This window comes from Cygnus olor, chromosome 6 (assembly GCF_009769625.2).
Source record: "Cygnus olor isolate bCygOlo1 chromosome 6, bCygOlo1.pri.v2, whole genome shotgun sequence".
Classification (NCBI taxonomy): domain Eukaryota; kingdom Metazoa; phylum Chordata; class Aves; order Anseriformes; family Anatidae; genus Cygnus; species Cygnus olor.
Window position 1 is genome coordinate 17703958 of NC_049174.1, and position 19856 is coordinate 17723813.

At 40.2% G+C, this 19856-nt stretch overlaps 2 long non-coding RNA genes across 2 annotated transcripts; one reads left to right on the forward strand and one right to left on the reverse strand.

Moving 5' to 3' along the window:
• Positions 1–10960: 10960 nt before the first annotated feature.
• Positions 10961–19586, reverse strand: LOC121072427. Its single transcript, XR_005821207.1, has 3 exons — positions 19443–19586; positions 17016–17068; positions 10961–11935 (listed from the first exon to the last, which is right to left on the reverse strand). It is a non-coding gene; the product is annotated as an uncharacterized LOC121072427 (long non-coding RNA).
• LOC121072426 lies at positions 14374–18271 on the forward strand. Its single transcript, XR_005821206.1, has 3 exons — positions 14374–14477; positions 16779–16997; positions 18166–18271. It is a non-coding gene; the product is annotated as an uncharacterized LOC121072426 (long non-coding RNA).
• Positions 19587–19856: the final 270 nt, after the last annotated feature.

Genomic DNA, 19856 nt, shown 5'->3' on the forward strand with positions numbered 1-19856 from the left:
GAGGGTGGATCAAAAGTACAGCAAAATTACTTTCTTCTAAATGTCACATGCTAGGGTGACCAGGTTGAGTTTTGTCACATGCTGGCCTGATGGAGCATGCCTCCACCACAGCAGTTTTAAAATAAAGGTTATTGCCCCTGCTAAACTTCAGCAAGGATGAGGCCTCGCATGGCACAGGACAAGAAGCTGGGTACCAGCTGAATTTTAGAAAGCTAGGAGCACAGGGACTGACTTGTTCAGGATGCTGGACAACTGGGTCTCTTGTCCTAATGAATTTCAGGTGGTGATATGAGTGTGTTTTCACTGTTTCTACACAGATTTGGAAATTTTCCCTCCTTGGTAAAATTCTTGTTAATCTTCAAAGGTTTCTCATGTGGCTACCAGTGCTTCTTGTGAGACATTGAAGCCCTTTCTTTGTTCAAAATGTTTCTGCTTCATCTACTGTGGTGAATGAAAGTCACAGGTCTCAACCTCCTTCAAGGGTGTAAATCCCTCCAGAGAAAGCTGCATTTTCATTGCTGTGATTTCTAAGCCAGGAAATCCTTCCTCTTGGCCATGTCTGGAGCATGTGCCCTACACTGGAGGCTGTCAAAATTTACAGCCTGTTTTAGTTGTGTGAAATGGCTAGGATTCAATTTATGCCTCATCTGAGTACACTGAGGAGCAGTGGGGCATTTTGATGAGACTGGCTCGTGGCAATTATGTGCAGATGCCCAGTGTCACTCCTTTGGTCACAGATGATTGTTTGGCCAAAGGCAGTTAGGAAGAGGATGTCTCGCTTATGTCTCCAGGTGCAGAGCCTGGCCTGAAACACGAGTTGGATGCTCAGGAGCAAATAGCAGATACATCAGTGAGTGGGACTGAAGGTAATGCACATCTCAAGGAGTGAGACAAGGGAATAGCTGCAGACACCTAGCACTGAAAAATACAGCCAGGACAGCTCATGTGCCTGAATGCCAGATTCTGCAGTAGCAGAAAAATCTCAGTAGATAGTTAAATCACGTGAGCCAAAAAAAAAAACATTAATTAAAGTGTTTTGATCTTATATCTGTCAAAAATAAGAAATGAAGGGAAACACTAATAACAGAGAAAACACAATTAAATTTTTTGAGTACTGTCTCTCTTGATAAATGATATAGTTACTCTTATGACGAAGAAATCAGAAGTACAAGTACAGAATAAATAATGCTAATGTATTTAGTATTATTGTCAAATGCCTTTTTATATTACTATTATTTTTAATATTAATAATACTACCTTATATGGGTTAGATAGAAAAACATCCTGTATTTTATTTGTACAAAAGAAGTTTAAATATTAGGAAAAATAGATGTTGTCTTGATAGACAGAGCTGCCTGAGAAATGGAAAAATATTGGTTAAAACTACTGCATTTTTGTCTGAGGATGCAATCAATATTTTTAATCTCTTACTAGTGACTTACTGAGCCTAAGGGGAAGAAAAAAAAAAAGTTACTTTTCAGAGCATTTGCCTTAATTATTTAATACAGGCAATGCTGTGACTATGGTGTAAGCACAAAAACGTTTGACAATTCAAAGATGTTGTTTAAGTCTATAATAATTACTATGCATGGACATTGTCATTTTTACATATTTTCTAAGGACAGGTATCTCAGGCTTCCTTAGGAAATCTGAATTTAGCTCTTCACTCGATATAATGTCATTTCATTAAAAAATAATAAATCCATGTTCTCAACATGTACTTAATATATACTGTCTATTCATTGACCTCAGTGTGAACTAAGGAGTCACAGCTAATCCTCAGTTTGTAAGGCATTTGGGGGAGAAAAAAAAAAAGTGTCTATATCTATCTTTTATTCTCTCCCATTTTTTTTTTTTATTTTAATGACTTTATTTTGACAATATAAATAGTGTCATATCTACAAGCCAAACTGAACATGTTACCCAAAGTTATCTCATTTGCTTTAATTAAAATAAATGGTGTTTATTTAATTAGGGCACAACAGGAGCTGAATGTGAACATCCAAGGGCGGAATTTGGATTGTAACCTGTATTTGTCCATCAGCAGGGCATGGACAATACAGAACATTCATTTACTTTGAAGGACTTACTGATATGCTGCTTGGCATGCATTTTCATAACCCTTTGTTCCCAATGCACCCCATCCTGTGAAGGTTGCTGATAACATCCAAAACCAGACTGCATTTCTCTGAAATGCAATTGAGTTTTTGAATTCCCAAACATTTGTAGCACACAAAACTCTCTCAGTGATTTCTCTAGGAGATCATGTTCAAAACAGCAGTAGCCTTTCTTCTGTCCAGAAAAGCCTGTTGGCTTTTACAGCATGCCATTGAGTGGAATACAGAGCAGCTGCAACAAATTATTTTGTTGTATTATATTATTATATAATATATATCATTATATTATATTATAATATAATATATATTATAATATAATATAATGTATTATATTATATTATAATATATATTATTATATTATTATATAATTATATTGTGAACACACAACTAATCAAGAGCTATTTCTCTATGTTGCAGTTCACTCAAGAAGATGGTTGTTTGTTTACAGATAACTCACGAACTGAAAAAGAGTTAAACTATAGTTTTGTTAAGAAATATTGTGTTACGGCTTTGCTATGGAATAGGAATGTTTTGAGCAAAATTTGGTTATGTGAAAAAAATTACATAAACAGTATATTAGTTCTAAATTCTGTAGGCAAATTAAGTATCACGGAAAACATGTTAATGTCACACACAAAACAATAGAAATAGGACTAACCCCTCCCTGTTCTCTATACTGTAAGGCTCTAAGAAAAGATGCTAGAGAAGACCCCATGGGAAAGGTCTCACATCTTCAGGTTACAGGTCTCTGAGCAGGGGCCTGACACTTTCAACAGAGCCCTCTTCTATCTCTTGGTGAGACTGTTTCTAGGTCGGTCTGCTAAGTCCCTCAAGCAAAGCAAGGCTGGATCTTTCTTTCATGCAAATCATAAATAAGCCTGCTTTTTACAGAGGCATCTTTCCTGAAATTCATGCATGTATGTCCCTGATTTACCAGTAAAGAACACATTCACTTGTACACATGCAGTTGTACATTTGCATTTGTAAAAATCTGCCTCTAGTTTTCACTTAGAGTGGTGCCTATTTTAAGCTATAAATATATAATTAATCTGCCATGGAAATTAGTTGTTTATTTATTATGTAAGTATGTCTTTTATTAAAACTGCTTTGTGAAAATCTAATTGCCACTATAGTAATATAGCATAACAGTCCCTCACATAAATACATGATTATTATGTACAGTCACTTATCTGTGAACGAGCTCTGCTACTACTTTCCTTAATTAAGGATACAAAGGGCTCCTTCGTCTTTGTATATTCCCTTGCTAGGACATTGATACTCATTATTTCCTAAGTCCAAACACTGAAACTGTGTCAAGAATGCATCTATCACTAGCCGGGTACTTATAGTCAGCGGAATTTTCAACTGCGTCAGCAAATTCAGCAATTTGTAATTTCTGTATGTCTGACGTGTTTTTATTGGTGAAGATCACTTCCAAATACCAAGATCATGAGAATGATTCCGTGGTTAGTCTCCTCAGCAGTTGAATGTAATGACAGTAATTAACAGCCTGTGATTAGCAGCCACTCCAGAAAGTCTTTGAATGTTAATTTGCTTCAACTAATATGCAGCACTTCTGTGTAATGAGATCTATGCTATAGGTTCACAGTGAAAGCAAATTATTTTCCAGCATTTAATCATACAAATGATTCTCAGTTAATCACTTGAACAGTAAACCTCAATGTTCTAATAAGTGACATTTGTTTTTCTGTCATTTGATTTATTACAAATATAGGCGATGGTATGGTATATCAAACACTGTTTCTTCAAAAAAGGTCATGAACACACATGATATTTCTGTGGATCACATTGTAACCAAGGTGATATCATTTTATCTTTTCAAAGGAAGCTATCTTCAGCCTCTTCTTTGTCCTTCTTTTTTTGGTTCTCTACCCTCTAGTTTTCTTTGGGGGTACCTTTCATTATGGCATCCAAAGTATTACCCCCAAACTGTTGCCCCCTTTTTGGGCTGTAGGTTTATAGGAAAACCAAACCAATATCAATTCTAGTTTTTCTCTCAATGTGCTTTGAAGAGGGTTGAAAAGAAGCAAGATAAAATGAGTTTATATTGCCTGGGAATAGGAGAGACCATAAAGAAATCACAATGCTACATTCCTTTTTGTCTCACGTGTGCTAAGGATAACTATACTCTGCTGTTAAGAATGATTGAACTATGTCCTAGGTGGAGGAGTCCAACATGATAGAAAAAAGTGTTTACTATGAGGGCATAAATTTGAGAGCAAATGTTTTCTGGGTTCTTCCAGCTGCTTGGTCAAGTATTCGTTGTGGGCAGTGATATTAAAAAGCACTTTTCTCCAAGGCTGTGCTCATAAATCCATGAGAAGTATTTCACAGCAAGACTGCACGCCCCACCCTTCCTGCTGCCATGAGATGAACACTAAAACTGTAGACAGCTGAGTGCCACAGGAGATACCTGCATCCCTCAGAGAGTCAGAGGGAAGGGAGCACCATGCATAGGATGCAGGTAGTTGGTGGCAATGGCCATCTGATTTGGTGGTATCAGCTCAGGGCTGCTAATGGGCTGCTTGCTTTCTTCTGGAGCCATCTGCATCAACATAGTCTCTTTGTGGGCCCTGGGGCAACCGCCTCCTTAGTAGGGGAGTAGATAATGAGAAGTATTTGTTTTAGTTTTAAACCTACTTTTTAAAATTCAAGTTTTTATATGCAAATGAGTGCAGATTTGTCCATGCCTGTTCATGATACTGTCTGTTCCTAACAACCTTGCTCCACACTTCCTCTTATTCAGCTCTTTGTCATGACAGGAACACCAGCAGCTTCACTTTGAAATATCCTAGCAAAATTGAGTCCTGGTGTGAGTATAACAACCACCACCCTTAGGTGGAGTCAAAGCATATGCTAGCCCTAAATGTCTTAAGAAATCTGTACAATTTATTATAATTTGGCTATTTGACTGAATTTCCCTCTTGGAACCAAGATCTAAAAGCAAAGCATATGGTAGCAACCTAGTCTCTTTTATTACTTCAGACATCCTTGGCACTGTGCAGGCAACTTTGCCTGACACTTTGTGCAGAGCCTGATTCCTTGTTCAGGAAAGGGGTGAGTGGGGAGCATGGGTCTGATTCTGCAAACTGGCACCTGTCAATAGGGACAGGTTTGTAGCTTTTTTTAGCACTGGCCAGCCAGCAAAAGGAGAGGATTTTGAAAGTCAGCATTCCTGTGGATAGGTAAAATGAAGGGGAATGGATTCTAATCTAATTGTAAATGCCCTGTTTTTAAAACACTTCTTGCCAGTAAATCCTTCCATTAACAGACATGCTGACAACCCAAAGTATGGTCAGATCAGGAGTCTGGCTGTAGTTGTGATATATTTTCATCTTTCAACATACAAAAATTTGTAGAAAGTAATAGATTGGAATGGCTGATTTAAAAACATGTTTGGTCTTGAAGAGCTCATTTTGGTAGAAATACATAGAATTTCCCAGACTATGGCATATTTTCTGCCTTTTATGTTGAGCTTAACACCTAAAAAAGATCCTATCCAGAAACATATCTGGTAGCTGAGCAAAGGGTTCAGACTGAGACCTTGAGCCACAATTATACTTTTTTGATCTGGGTTGCGTTACTAGCAATTTTTACCTTGTATTTCTGATTACTGCTGTATTTATTTCAAACTGCTGCCAGTCATATGCAGGTAAGGAACATTCTTAGTTTGTATTACTTCACTGCCTTTCCAACCCTAAATCTCCTTCCATTTTTCTAATTATGGCCCTATACAGGCTACTATGTCCTCTCTGGATATTGAAAATGGGTACCACATATTGCTTAATCTCATTATTAAGCTAAGGTTTAAGTAAATCTCCTGGGCCCATGTTCAGGTTAATCAAGATTAAATCAAATTTTTTTTTTTAATTCAAAACAAAACAAAAAAAAGTTTTTGAAATAGTCTAGCTCCTGGTACACTTTCCTGTTGTTTCTTCTTTTCATTTATTTCTTCTGTTTGTAAACTATATATTAAAAACATGCAGCTCCATCCACTTGTAGCAGCATTCCTCCAATGCTATCATGAGATTCACTAGTGATGTTCTGTAAATGCCAGCCAAAATCTATCTGCAAGAACATCTGCTCAACAGTGCAAAACTGATGTAATTACCAACCATCATCTTTTATCCTCCTGCTGGGGCAACTGCTCCAAAGCATGACTTTTTGCCCTGAGCTAACAAGATCCAGAAACTTGCTGTTACGTACAAATCTTGCTGCAGAAAACTAACACGGCTGATACACAAATTCTCACAGAATCTTTCAGCTGTAAGGGGTAACAAATACCCAAGTGACATGGGTCTCATGGAAATATTTGAATTTTTTTGTTTAAGATTTCTGTGTTTTTGCTGCTTTTGTTTCACACATTTTTACTCTATGGGATTAGCTTTAATGTTTGGCAATGACTGTACTAAAGAATTATTTTCAAAAAAAATATAAATATAGTAACTGAAAGGATGTCGTAGATGCTCAAATTTGACTAATTAAATTATAAACGGTTGTCATCTACGTGTGTGTGTAAACAGATGTCAGATACTAGAAGCTGGACATACAGTCATTAATGACTCACTGTTTTTCCTATAAGCAAATGCACTGCTTATGGCTCTGTTTGTGGATGTGATATGTTTCAGAAAGCTGCAATAGATACCCTGTACCTTTCAGCAACTTTTTTCTGTCTAATATCTTGCTCTCTAGGAATTGCTTCCAACATTTCAAACCTCCAAAACCTTTCAGTTAATTACCGTTTTGTCTCTTACGCAAGCTGATAGAGAAATGCTTTGACTTCCCTTGTGCTATCCATCTGACTTCCAGAGGAGACACCTGCTCTTGTGGCAGGTTTCACATCCAGTGTCTCTGGATGACTCTTCAGTCATCAAAAGTGTAATGTGCACCCAAAACGTAAAACCCTGAGCACCTAAGAGCAGCAAAATTTATAGCTGCAGAGCTATACATTTCTCAAATTACATTGGTTTCACCTCATTCCTGGAGCTCTCTTCCTTGAGCTGGACGAGTTCTAACTCAACATTACATTGGGAAGAAGACGGGATTTTGACTGTGCCTGCATAACCTTTTACTTAAGCACAGGGAAGATCACCTAACCTATGATTTTCAGTCATATTGTTTAAAAAAAAAAAAAGAGAGATCTGGATTGCTGAAATAAAATCAAAACTACAAAAAAGCTATTCATGAATCGATAATACTTGATGTGCAAATGCAACGCATTGAGGATGAGGTTTCTGTTGTATTTGTACATAAATATATTTACAAACCATAGCTAAACTTCTGGTGGAGAAACCTGGCAGCATTGCCTGCCTAAAAATACATACCTGTGGGACTGAAGGCAGAAGTCCAGCAGCCTCTCTGCTTCTGCATGCCCATGACATCCATCCTAGAGATTTTGATCCTACCTCAGATTTGCAGTGGGACGATTTCTGCCTAGCTGAAGCAGATAGGGCTGTGCTGGAAGGGGCTGTTTTCACAGTCAGGTGTACCAGTGTCCCAGACGTGCAGATATGGAGCCCCTCTCGAAGGTTGTACAGGCAGATGAATACTGGTACAAAGCAGCACTTCCTGTGATGTTCGTAGATTTCCAAGCAGAATGGTGGGTTTTGCATGCTCTCTGCTATATTCTCACCTCGAGTTATTCATAATCAGCACATATTCTCAGCATTAATGTCAGTAGGGCTATGCTATGCTGCACCAGCAAAGAGATTCAGCCAGGCTTGGTGACTTAAAGAAATACTTCCAAGAGCACTTACCTCTTCACTCCATTGCCCCAGACTTTCTGTTAAACCTGTTGATATTTTTATTTCTTTGGACAGCCTTCCTATCTCTACATGTCTGCACTTCATCATCTGAGGAAAGATGCAATTGCAATGACAGAACTAGACCTTGTTATGCTATGAGTAATATTACACACAGTCCGGCACTTCTGGAGGGAATCTTGAGCGCTGGTGCTTTATATACATGATAAACAAGGGGAATTTGGTTTGCATTTGAGGTAATTTATTGTATACGCCGCTTCATGTGTAGCTGCTGCTGTGCTGTTCTTTTATGCCAAGATTCATTACATATAATGGCTTAGCTAACATCTCTGGGACTTCTTAGAAGATGTGTTAAAGAGCCCTAAAAGAAAAGTATGCAGATTATAGCCTCCCATGTTTTTTGTAAATGTTTTAAACATTTGGAATGTGTCATTAAAATTTTAAGAGAAGGAACAGAAGGAAATCACAGTAGTGAGTATTTGCTTCTTTCTGCTCATTTTTGGATAATGAATTTTCTGCTTATTGTAGCATATTTTGTCATTCTTTGTCTGTTGACTAGCAGAGGGCTCGAACAGTTATCATATCAGTAGGTAAAAGCAGTGTTGTGCAGCACTCAATAAATATTCCAGGTAGTCCTGACTCTCTAAAATCTTTCTGCTTTGTGTTTGTTACAGAGATGGAGAGCAGAAGTAAAATGGAGATAAAAGTCCATTGGATCAGAACAGTGTGTCTAGATCCTCTTAGCACTTCCTTTGCAGAGGGGTAAGTGACAAGGAAGGGTGAGCTGGGAGAATCACATTGTAGAGACCAGTGCCTACATAGACAACTTACGGTCTGGTTATAAAAGTGAGCTAGATTCCCAGGTGCTGTGCAGATACAGGTCTAACAAACATCGCTGGTGAGAGTTGCCTAAGTGACTGAGGAGCAGCTTTTGCACTGAACATCGATAACCTTTCAGTGCTAGGGGACCAAACCACTTAAACCACTTGCCCCCGTGCTGGACCTAAAGCTCCAGTTTTGAGGCATGTAGGGCAGGGATGCCTAATCTGGCTCCTTTCTACCCATGTTCGCACAACACTGTATAAATATTGTAGTGCTACTTTAAGTCCTAAGCTTAGACTCAGACAGGCTTGCAATCTATCATTTGGACGTTCTGGCTATGGTCTGCTGGGGAAGCTCTGCTGCAGGCTCCATTACCAGGACAGACAGGTCATTCTGAGGTACCTCTGTGCAGCATCTCTTGTTTTAGGCCTGTTCTCATTTCTCTGGGCTCTTGGTGTCCCCACTGCCCTGCTGGCCCCACGCATGGTTACTTGCAACTTCCAAATCCAGTTTGTGTTGGGTGAGTCTATCATTCATGATCACCTGAACTCATTGTGTATGCAAAGCTACTGCTGGTAGTCCCTCTGGTGTTCCCAGCTCCCTGTGTTTTATTTGGGTTTAGAGCTAGTGATCCTTAATTTTTAGAGTGAGCCTCTGAGACTCCACTACACAGTTCCTAATACAGGATTCAGTACTTATATTTTATTTAAAACTCAGGGCTTGTTACTACAGTGCTTTTAACATTCTAATATACACATAAAATTTTTATGGCTCACTCTCTTCCTGAGAAGTCTCAGATATAAAACAAATTTTCAAGGAAAAAAAAAAAAAAAGCATATAACAGACATGCTTTGCTTTAATTTTGGGCCCACAAAGATATCTTGCTATGTGTGATTGATATCAGTGAAAGCAGAAAATACATCTCCAAGAACAAAGCATGAGGGTATTTTAAAAAGCAGTTTATTTCCCTGCTGGCCTCAGACTGCTGGTCCCTTGCAGGTCATGGGTACGATGGGGAGTCCCTTGGTCAGGACCTGACAAAGACACGGGAGAGAGAAGTCCGTCTCTCCTTACAGTGCTGCTGGTGTTCCTGCTTGTGCAAAGCAAGCAGGAAGCCACCAGAGCTGTCACAGCTCCTGTTCCTGCCCAGGTAGTTGTTGGCAGCAAGAGTGATGGCTACAAGGTATGTACAAATGGGAATTTTACCTGGGAAATGATGCTGTCTAACGTTTTGGTGAGTATGAAAAGCCTAAACGTGCACCTAACCCGGTGGTCTTCATCATGGGTCAACCTGCATTCAGCTGAGATTAGCCACAAGCCAAACTGAACCTTGGCTGAAAGTGAATCAAACAAGACCAGAGCCTCTTTTAATGTTCAAAAGAGTTTGATCATCTGTTTGTTGTTATATTAAGATGTTTCAGACAATTCTTCAGTGCTTATTTATCCACATTTTTCATCCACTTCGACAATATACCATAGTAAAAATGCTAATTATTATCATTCTTACTAGTTTGATCTGGAAGAGTAAATAGCATGGGAAAGCTGTTTATAGCCTATTTCCACATGGCTGAAACCAGGAATTACTGGAAATCTCACTTGAAGTTCGGCTCTTATGGGACTTCCAGACCAAAGATATTTAGACATATTAAATTGCAACTTACAGATTTTTATATTAACAAAACTAGGTTGGCTGAATTTTCCAAGATTTGTTCTTCACTAGGAGAACATTGGTACAGCTCAAAATTAATTATACATGCTTATAAATACGTGGGTGAACACCTTACAGATCTATATACAGATTAGAGTTATAGAGTACAATTCAATACTAATACAAATAATACTAATACTAATACAAAGCAATAAAAGCATTTGCCAATTCTCATGAAAATCAACAATATCTTTGAGTTGTAATAACGCAAATGTTTAATAAATAAGACCCAGTTATCAGCTTCATGGATAGCACAACACAAAATGTTTTCTCATGTCTCTGTGTTTTATCTTTAATTTTACCAGCCTTCTCAATTCACTTTTAATAGTTCTCCAGTTTTTGTTGTTGTTGTTTTGACAGTAGACCTTGGATAATTGTTTTACTTTTCTTACTTTGGATTTCAGGATATGTGGAAAGGCTATTTATTTTTGTGAGGACATCTGGCAAGGAAATGGGTGTTGTACGGTTCAGTCTATTTGCATGTAGTATGACATTTACTATTATTTCTTGGTTGAAAGAAAACCTTGTGATCTACTGTCCTGGAAAGCTGTTACAGTGGGTATTTTCCTGTATTTACTCTCGAAAAACAAAGCCAAATTTCAACTTGATATTATCCAGTTTATTTTGCTGGATGCTTTCATACTAGACTAGTAGCTTTCACCTGCTACTTAGTATCAAATGGCAACACAGTGCTTAAGGAATGATTTATTTGTCAAAGATTAGGGTTTTTTTCTGCCATATGAGATGGCATGGGGTGTAACAGCTCTAGAAGCAGGTATCGCTGATTCTAGCTACTTCATACGTGAACTTCAAATTAACACCAATATATACATATATATATACTCCCCTTTGCTAGAATTCTCTCATCCTCTGACAGAATTCTTTCAAACTGCATTCCCAATTCCTCCAAGCTCCAAGGAGGAGCTCATAACTCATCAGTGGCCAGACATCCATATGTGCTTATCTCAGGGCTTGCACTTGCAGCAAGCATTGCAGTGTGTGATTCTTGGTGGATTTTAAAATGCATCCGGGCTTTGGAGCTGACCTGGGAGGTGAGTTACTGCCTGCTTGGCCACGTGTTGGCAGGACCCTCTCTGACCTGCAGAAGACCCACTTGTGGCAGTGGCAGCAGTCCCTTTTGTAAGTAAGAATTGTGTTCTTTGAAGTTTGTTGTTGTTGTCTTGGTGCTGTATTTGGGAGCATGGATTAAGTTAAATATTGCACTGGCTTGGAGCTGATGCCACTCTGCCTCACCAGAGCAAGAAGGACAAGTGGACAGGTCGTTTTCTGCTTTGTTAAGAGATCTGAAGGTCAGAGCATCAAAATGGTAATTTCAATCAGAGCCAGCCTAGCTGCTCTGCAGTCTAACAGAGCTACTGTAGGCTGTAAGTCTTAATGCATGCAGAGACTGTGATCTAATTCTAAGCGCTGCTTGTTGGGTCAGATCTGGTTGAGTCAAACCTTGATGTTTCATCCCATCAGGTCATTCCTGAGAGGCTGTCTCCCTGCAGCAAATGAAATACAAAGAAGGACGGAAATGGAGACCTTGCTTTGCTGAACAAGCACAAAACTTCTTGTTAAGGATTACCATTTAGAAAATAATCCACTGTTGCTTTTAGTGTAATCTCAGCAGACATACTATATTCACTATTGAAGCTTTTGCATTACTGTCAAGTACCACAAAAAGGCACTCCTTGCAAAAATAGATAGGGGTAAAAAGTGGGGATTGGAAGGAAGAGGATGGATTAATTTCTTATTGTCACTCAATTAAGCCCAGTAATGCTAAGTAGAATGATGTTGACTACAACAGGAGGCACTGTTGTTAAATAAGTTTTACCCTGAAAAAAAGAGAGGAATTCACCATGGCTTGATTTCACGCGTAAATACAATAACTTATTCTGACTGTGTAATAACTAATAGGGATTTGTAGGCACTTTAAAGAACAATAGTATATTTAAAATAAATATACAGAGGCATTTAGAACCTTAATATAACTGTCCCCTGATGCACAAGACTGTGCCCAGCCCCAGCTCACTAACACTAGCAGCAACAGCATTTATATAGCAGCAGTGAGTAACATTTTTCAAGATATCTTAGGTACTGTATTTGGAGAAAAACAAACAAACGAATTAGCAAAATGAAAGCAGAGCACAGCACTTAATCACGTAGTTGTCTCATTTAAATCAGTGGGTTGGCTCATTTTCCTATAATTATGCATGTTTTTAAGATATGCTTGGTATGTCATGTGTGTGTAATCTGATAATTGCATCTATCCATTTCCCTTGTGTTTGCCCTACCTTTGGACTGCTCTTTTGCTACCTGTTGTAGTGTGGCCAGCATAGGTGGGTGCAAGACAAGAGCTGGTAAGCACTACAGTAGGATGCATAGTAACAGAGTCTTCACTTAAAACAAGTCAACTGATCCTGAAGGGATGGCAAAGTGCAGAATTTGCCTTACCGCAATGATACTGGGGCAACCTTGCAATAAAAAGTGATGGGGTGGCAGGGTAAACAGCCTCTGCCACCTTCAGTGAAACCAGTGGCAGCCAGGCCAGGTAGGCACAATTACAAGCGGGGAGCTCTGGCAGAGAGGGGGAGTGCAGGTGGTGGGGAACAGTAGTAAAATGATGTGTTTTATGTTACTGGTGTCCTGTCTTTTATTTACGTTAGTCTGCTGGCAGGATGTTTCTCTGTAAACATTACCACAAAACACTTAAACAGGAATAAAAGTAACTTTTATTGAAGGAATTTAAAAGTAGTCTCTGGAAAACATGCAAGAAACGCCATGTGGACTCCACATCTTCTTCAAAGTAGACTGAACCCAGCAGGAATCTACTACTGTCACCAAAAACAAATCCAAACTGCACCTTTTAATATTTATATAATTGAAAGTACAAATCAAGATTGCTGCCTGAAAGCACTCACATTTCAAGATGGTAAAAGGGTCCAAGTCGCCTTTTCAAACTTGTAATAGAATATATAACACCAAATTAAGCCCGTAGTTCTGGCATAAACCAGCAACATCAGGACAATAGTGCTTACCACATATTGCAAAATATAACTTTCCATTCTTTGGACTAATTAGAAAGGCAGCCAGTAGCACCAGTATGGTTCTGTCAGCATTTCCACAATAAAACCCCCTTTTCAGGGCTCTATAACTCGGCTGTAAAAAATTAGCTTCAGGCTGCAGCTTGGCATGCCTTGGTTCACCCCAGCAGCACGTCAAGCTGTACATGTGGTTATGTGTGTGGTTTGTTGATTGTTTCCTAAATACAAATTTTCATTGAAATTAGTTTTGCTACTTCTTGGAAGACAGTAATAAAAGGAACCAATGTTTAAATGAGTGCAGTTACATTCTTTGGCAGTCTCTCGCAGCGAGTTAATTCTTAAAAGTATGAATGTTTGAGGTGAGAAGCACACAGCCTCATGACACTTTTTTGTTTTAAATTAAACCATCTCAAGGAAAGTTTGAAAGCAGGTTTCTGCACTTGCACAGTGATCTTATTTCACAGAGCGTGATCCTGACTCCAGGAGAGACATCATCCAGCAGCTTTGATGGAAAGGGCCACACAAGAGCAGCTCAAATGAGGGCGCAGGTATTCAGGGCGTCCCTGGAACAACTGTGCCACTGGGAGGACTAGTGTACCCCCGAGCTGCAGGGGTGTCAAAGCCATGAAGTGTTCAGGTGGGGAAGTCATTGAAAATTTCCTCCCCAGTGCGTATGGTGGTGACAAAGTCAGCCTCTCCGTGGCTCATGCCACGGGAGGACCTGAGGGATCTCTTACAGTTGTGGGTCATCAGCCAGCATTCATTAAATATCTGTGTTACGGACCAACATGGTGCGTTGGTTAAAAGTGTGGCATACCCCAACCATGCCCACAAACTTTGAAGTGAATTGTGTAGCATCAATAATCTCATTACAAATTCTTCTATTTCAGCCTCACTGTGGTCTGTAGAAATGCCCCAGTCAGGATACCTGCTACCATGCGGCTGGAAATACTGCGGCATGGAGAGAGAAGTGGAAGTGGAAAGGAGATCAGAAAGGCTGGTAAGATGGCCATAGCTGGCTTATTTTTCTTTAGGTGTATCTTCCTCATTTTCATGTGGTTTAAATTTGTTTGCATATTTTGAATTTTTTTAGTGTTTTTATAACAGTTGCTTATTAAAAAAAAAAATGCAAAAAATACTAGCCACAGCAGCTAGCTTCACTTCTTCCAGGACAGCAAATAAGAAAAATACTGTAAAAACACATAGGAGGTGGAAAATGTCATCAGTATGCACTAACATATTCTCCAAATCATTCTTCAATGTAGTGTCACGAAGAAAACTAACAATCCACATCCAGTATTCTTCAATCAATGAACAGTTGAAGATGAAAATTAATATTATAGAGTAGAATAACCAATTATAAGCCAATTCAAAAATCTATTAATCATAGACTCATTTTTGCAAGGGGTGGATGAGATTTGAAAGGGAGGGAAAGAGAGCGATTAAGCAGCCCTGAGCCAGCTCACCAGCTTCCTGAGCACAGAGCTTTGCCACCACCCCAAAAACAGAGCTGATGGCTGGTGAACAAGTGGGATATCTGGGCTCAGCTCACCTCTCTGAGTGCAAGGAGCCAGCCGCGAGAGTTGGCTCTCACACAGAGATCTCTCATGCTCAGGCTCTCCATCAGGTCAGCAGAATTTTGTTCCAGCTTTAATTTTCTCCAAGAGTAGTAAGCCTCTTTCCCTGCCAGGATATCCTTGAACACATAAACCTAATTAAGCCAAGGTAAACTGATCATTAGGCTTTCAAGTATGTGTCTGCTGATGTTTTATAAGGCTAGAGTCTACTTAAAGTTTCACCTCCTGCAGCCACCCAAGGTTGACCCTGGGAGTCCACTGAAACAACAGTCAAAGGCTCCCCGGTTTCTGTGAGAGCCTCTGAGTGTCTTGCAATTATTGAGGCTGCCCAGACCACTGTAGCTGATGTAAGGATTATACCCAAATTTCTTTTTACCCCTTCCGGCTCTGAGGGAGCCCGTGCTGTGAATAGCTGCTGTGACTCCAACCTACGGTCATGGGCATCCTAACAGTGTGCCACCGAGAAAAAAAGTGAAGGGGCACAGGAGACACAACATGCTGATTTAGGCACAAACTGAATTACATTTATGACCTTGAGGACCTGTTTAAATTTTTGGGGTTTTCCCCGTTTGCAGTAATTATCACACTCTGGCTGTGATCACTCAGTTTCTCATCAAGTGCTAGCACTCAGTGGAAAGCAAACAAAATCCAGGGCTCTGTGCCCCCCTTCTCCCCCCTTCCAAACACGCCTCCCCAGCCCAGTCCCAGCACACACAGAGAGCTCGCCCTTATGCAAACAGCTCCAGTCCTTCAGGAGGAAACATTGGCCCCATGACCAGACACTTTTTAAAATAAACAAACTGAATGCATTGAATAGAGAGGGTATGCACTGCTCCCTAACCCACTGCTTTCCTGCTGACCCTACAGAGCCAGCTTTGTGACCACACGGTCTGAAGCTGACTTCTCCAATCCAAGTTTAAGACACAACATTGGCACTGCTCATCCCAGCTTGCAAATTTAGTTCACACCTAAATGTGAGGCAGGACTAGGCAGGCAGATGCATGAGAAAAGACCTGGAGGCATTATGGATGGGTTGACAGCCCTGGCCATGATTAGCCTCTGTCCATCCTCATGCTTGCTTTCCCCTTTCTTATTAGAGACCTGGTGAGCAAGAAGACAGGTGTTTTCTCCTGCTTTGAACGCTGCATGCATTTCTTTATGCTTTAGCAGGTCTTCTGTGATAGCAAATATCTCATGTACCATTTTGCCTGGAGAGGTATTTGATCCCATTGTGCTTTGCTCCCACAGTACTTTCAGCACTACTCAACAGCCTGTGGGCTCTGGCCCTGCTTTCTTAAATTTTGGGATGTGCTGACTAAACTACAGGACTAACTACATGCAGGCAGGGACATGTGGCCCAACTCTTTGTGGCAGAAAGTCAGAAAATGAAAGGAAAGGAATGTGAAAGATTTATTACCACATCCTGCTCAAAAAAGATTTTAAAATGCAGCAATTGTTGTATTATAATTCAGGACTATAATTTATGAAAGTCTTTTGTGGATTAGTAGGGCTTTCAGGACATCAGTATCCTTGCTATTATGCTGTCACTTCCCAGGACTGTGTGGCCTCCATAGCTTCGTGCACTGAATAAGCACTTCCAAATATTTCAAGATATCTTTTGTCTGTTTGGAATCCATTTGATCTATTTTATCTGAAAGATGCTGTCTGACTTTCTTTTTCCCTTCTCTTGCCCTGCTCATGTTTTAATGAATCAAAAACTGCAGACAGCAGTTTTGATTTCAGTACTTCAGCAAGAGTCTCCTCTATGATTTCTGCAAGGTTGCACACAACCTGACTGAACAGGAACCCAAAGTCTGCTGTCAGTGGCTTTGCTGAGATCACAGGAGTAATGGAAGACAAAAATCAAACTGCATCCTGGCTGCACAGTGCTGGCTACTTGAGGAAATGCAAGCATCAGGCTGGAATCGGAAGTGGCACAAGAGGTAAGTAAGGGCACGTACCTGTGTCTGAATGTAACTGGTCTGAATTCAGTGATCAGAACTGAAGATGGAGTCTGAAAAGGGAAACATAGCAAAGAATAGGACAAAATATATTCCTTATATATTCTTCAGCTTCAAATTGTTATTAAATGCGTACCTTATTAAATGTGTACCTCAGGCTGAACATGACCCAGCCTGACACAGGCTGGACAGGGACACCACAGCCTCAGCACTGCCTGTGACTGGCCTCACAACAGCAAGGTTTGAGAAAGCTGGAAAGGGGAGCGGGGAGTTTTTAAAATGTACATATTGGTATTTTAAAATCTCATAATATTCTTCATCAGAACTGAATCATTTCAAACTACCAAGTATGCAGATGTATGTGTGTATCCATATCTACAAGCAATGTGAATGTAGTTAATAATAATGCCTCCAGTGCTACCCTTGCCCATTACTTCCTCGGCATATTTTAAACTAAAGACAACTCAGTGATTTGTACTATTCTGACAGCCAGCAGGAAGCAGCAGAAAATACCACATCATGGTATTAGCGCTCTTGCCTGCCTGTGCTGAAATTTTGCACGCTTGTGCTGCACCGGCACCATTGCCCAGCGGCCACTGCCCACTCCCCGCGTCAGCTTGTCACCTCTGAACGCTCCCAGGTCACCTGGTGGAAAACAGGGACTCCAGGGAAGTTGGAGCACTCTGCTAGCTGTGGGTTTGGCCCTCTGTAAAAAGAGGTAGGCATCCTTCCTTTCCCTCTCTTTCTCTCTAACAAGAAATTTCCATCTCAAATGCAGCAACTCATACAACTCTCTTCATCTTTTTTATCTGAAGCTCTCAGTTTCCTGATGACGAGCAAAAGCTAAATTATACAAAGCAACAGAAAGAGGATGCCAGTTATGATTAGGCTAAATTTAATGCACTCTCCCATGTATTTTAATGCTTTATGTACAGCTATGTGTGCAGGTAAAGGGACAGATTGAAAATAGGAAAATGGAAGGAAATGAAGTTCATAGCGAAAGCTGTGTTTCACCAAATGGAAAGCATTTAAAGACTGGGAATTGCCTCTTTCTTTCACCCATGTCTCCCTCCCAACTCTATCAGCCAACTTTCTGCTAACCCTCCCTCTGCTTTTAGTTATCAACTTGCTTTTTTTATCCCATTCATAGGAAAAGAAAGCAAGCAGACAAGAATGAAAAACAGAATTAGATAAATATCTGGCAGTGTTTCATGAGAAGCATATCCTAGAGAGAGCAACAACAATCTCAATAAGGTTCAACTTTTCTTTTTGCTTGTTTTAAGGACAGTTGCTTGGCAGTTCCATGTTTCCCATGTGTGCTTTGCAGTTTATATATAAATGTAAACTTCCTCCCCTGAGAGTCACCCCACAAAAAAACAATAATGGGGAAAAGTTTGGGGGAGATATTTGTAAATGATGAAAATCCTAGGCATCTGTAGTAACATGTTTTGTATAAAGATTTTAAAAGCAACCTTTTTATTCTCATATATATGAAATTTAAAACATGATGATTACTTTTCTCGTAACCAGTAAACATACAGATAGGTATGCAGGGATGGGGAGGGACAAACAAACCTAAAGATGACAGACCTGTACAGAATGTTGTTAGTATGCCAGATCTTATTACAGAGCAGTAGGAGGCCTTGTACACTACGTACCAGCTCTATGGGGACCTCCATATTTAAAACAAGATGAAAAAAATGTGATTTGAAAAACCCCTCATGGGCAGCCTTCAAAGGCACAGACAGGTTCTGACTGGATTAACATTTATTGACTGTTTAAGCCCGCTTTTTTGCTTCAGGACAGAGATACACGAGTTTAATTGCAAAGGCTGTTCTGCCAACTGATCACCAGAGTGGCAACCAAAGCTTTACTAATCGGTCCTTCATTAAAGAAAAGTCTCTATTACAAAACAAATTAAGCATGCTCTGATCCTAACCTGCAGGTCCAATGGCATTACAGCAAAGTTTAAGCTGTTAGAGCACTGAAAAACTTATTAAGGTTTAGTGCTGAGATAGCACTTTTGTATTGATTTTACAATACACAGGTATTATGATTTATGGAGTGCTAGTGTCACTCTAACAAGCTGAAGGACACACAATATCATCTCCAACATCATTAAAATTCAGAAGCCTCTAGAACTAACTCATCAACCACTGTACATTGTCACAGACTATAGAGCTGTATTCCACTTGTAAATGCCTTAAGCTTTCTGGACAGTTGTCTTCCTGAATCATTTAATTAAAAAACAGAGAGAGAGAGAGAGAGAGCACCCAAACTCCACATGCACTTTAAATATTAACTAACTGCAAATGTTTCATGCAGGTAACAGAACGGCACTATTATTTACTATCACCTCTAGCAAAATGAGTTTTTCTGCCTTCTGTCGCTTGAATACTCAGTGAGTACCAGGTCTCTTGGAAATACCTGGCTGATCTGAGCTGAAACTGGAAGGCTTTGACACGCTAGCAGAAAGCCACGCATTGTTTTGCCTCATTCTGGAACAGGCATCTGTTATCTTCCAGAACTTCGGGTACCCAGGCTCAGACCAAAGATGGCCCTCCCTCCCAGGTGCCTACCCAGAAAATAAATAAATAAATAAATAAATAAATAAATAAAAAGGACAAACACCCGCACTCCCGGCCCCGTCCTCCGTGGGACCCCCCGAGCAGCCGCAGCCGCACGGGGCTGGGACCCGATGCTGCAGCCCCGGCCCCGCTCGGGCCGGCCCGGCCCCGGCGGGCGGCGGTTCCGCGGTGCGCTGGAGACCCCTGTCGGCGCCTCGCCGCAAGGCCGCGGCTGGCCTCTAGGAGCCGTCCCCCAGAGCAAACTTGGTGCTTT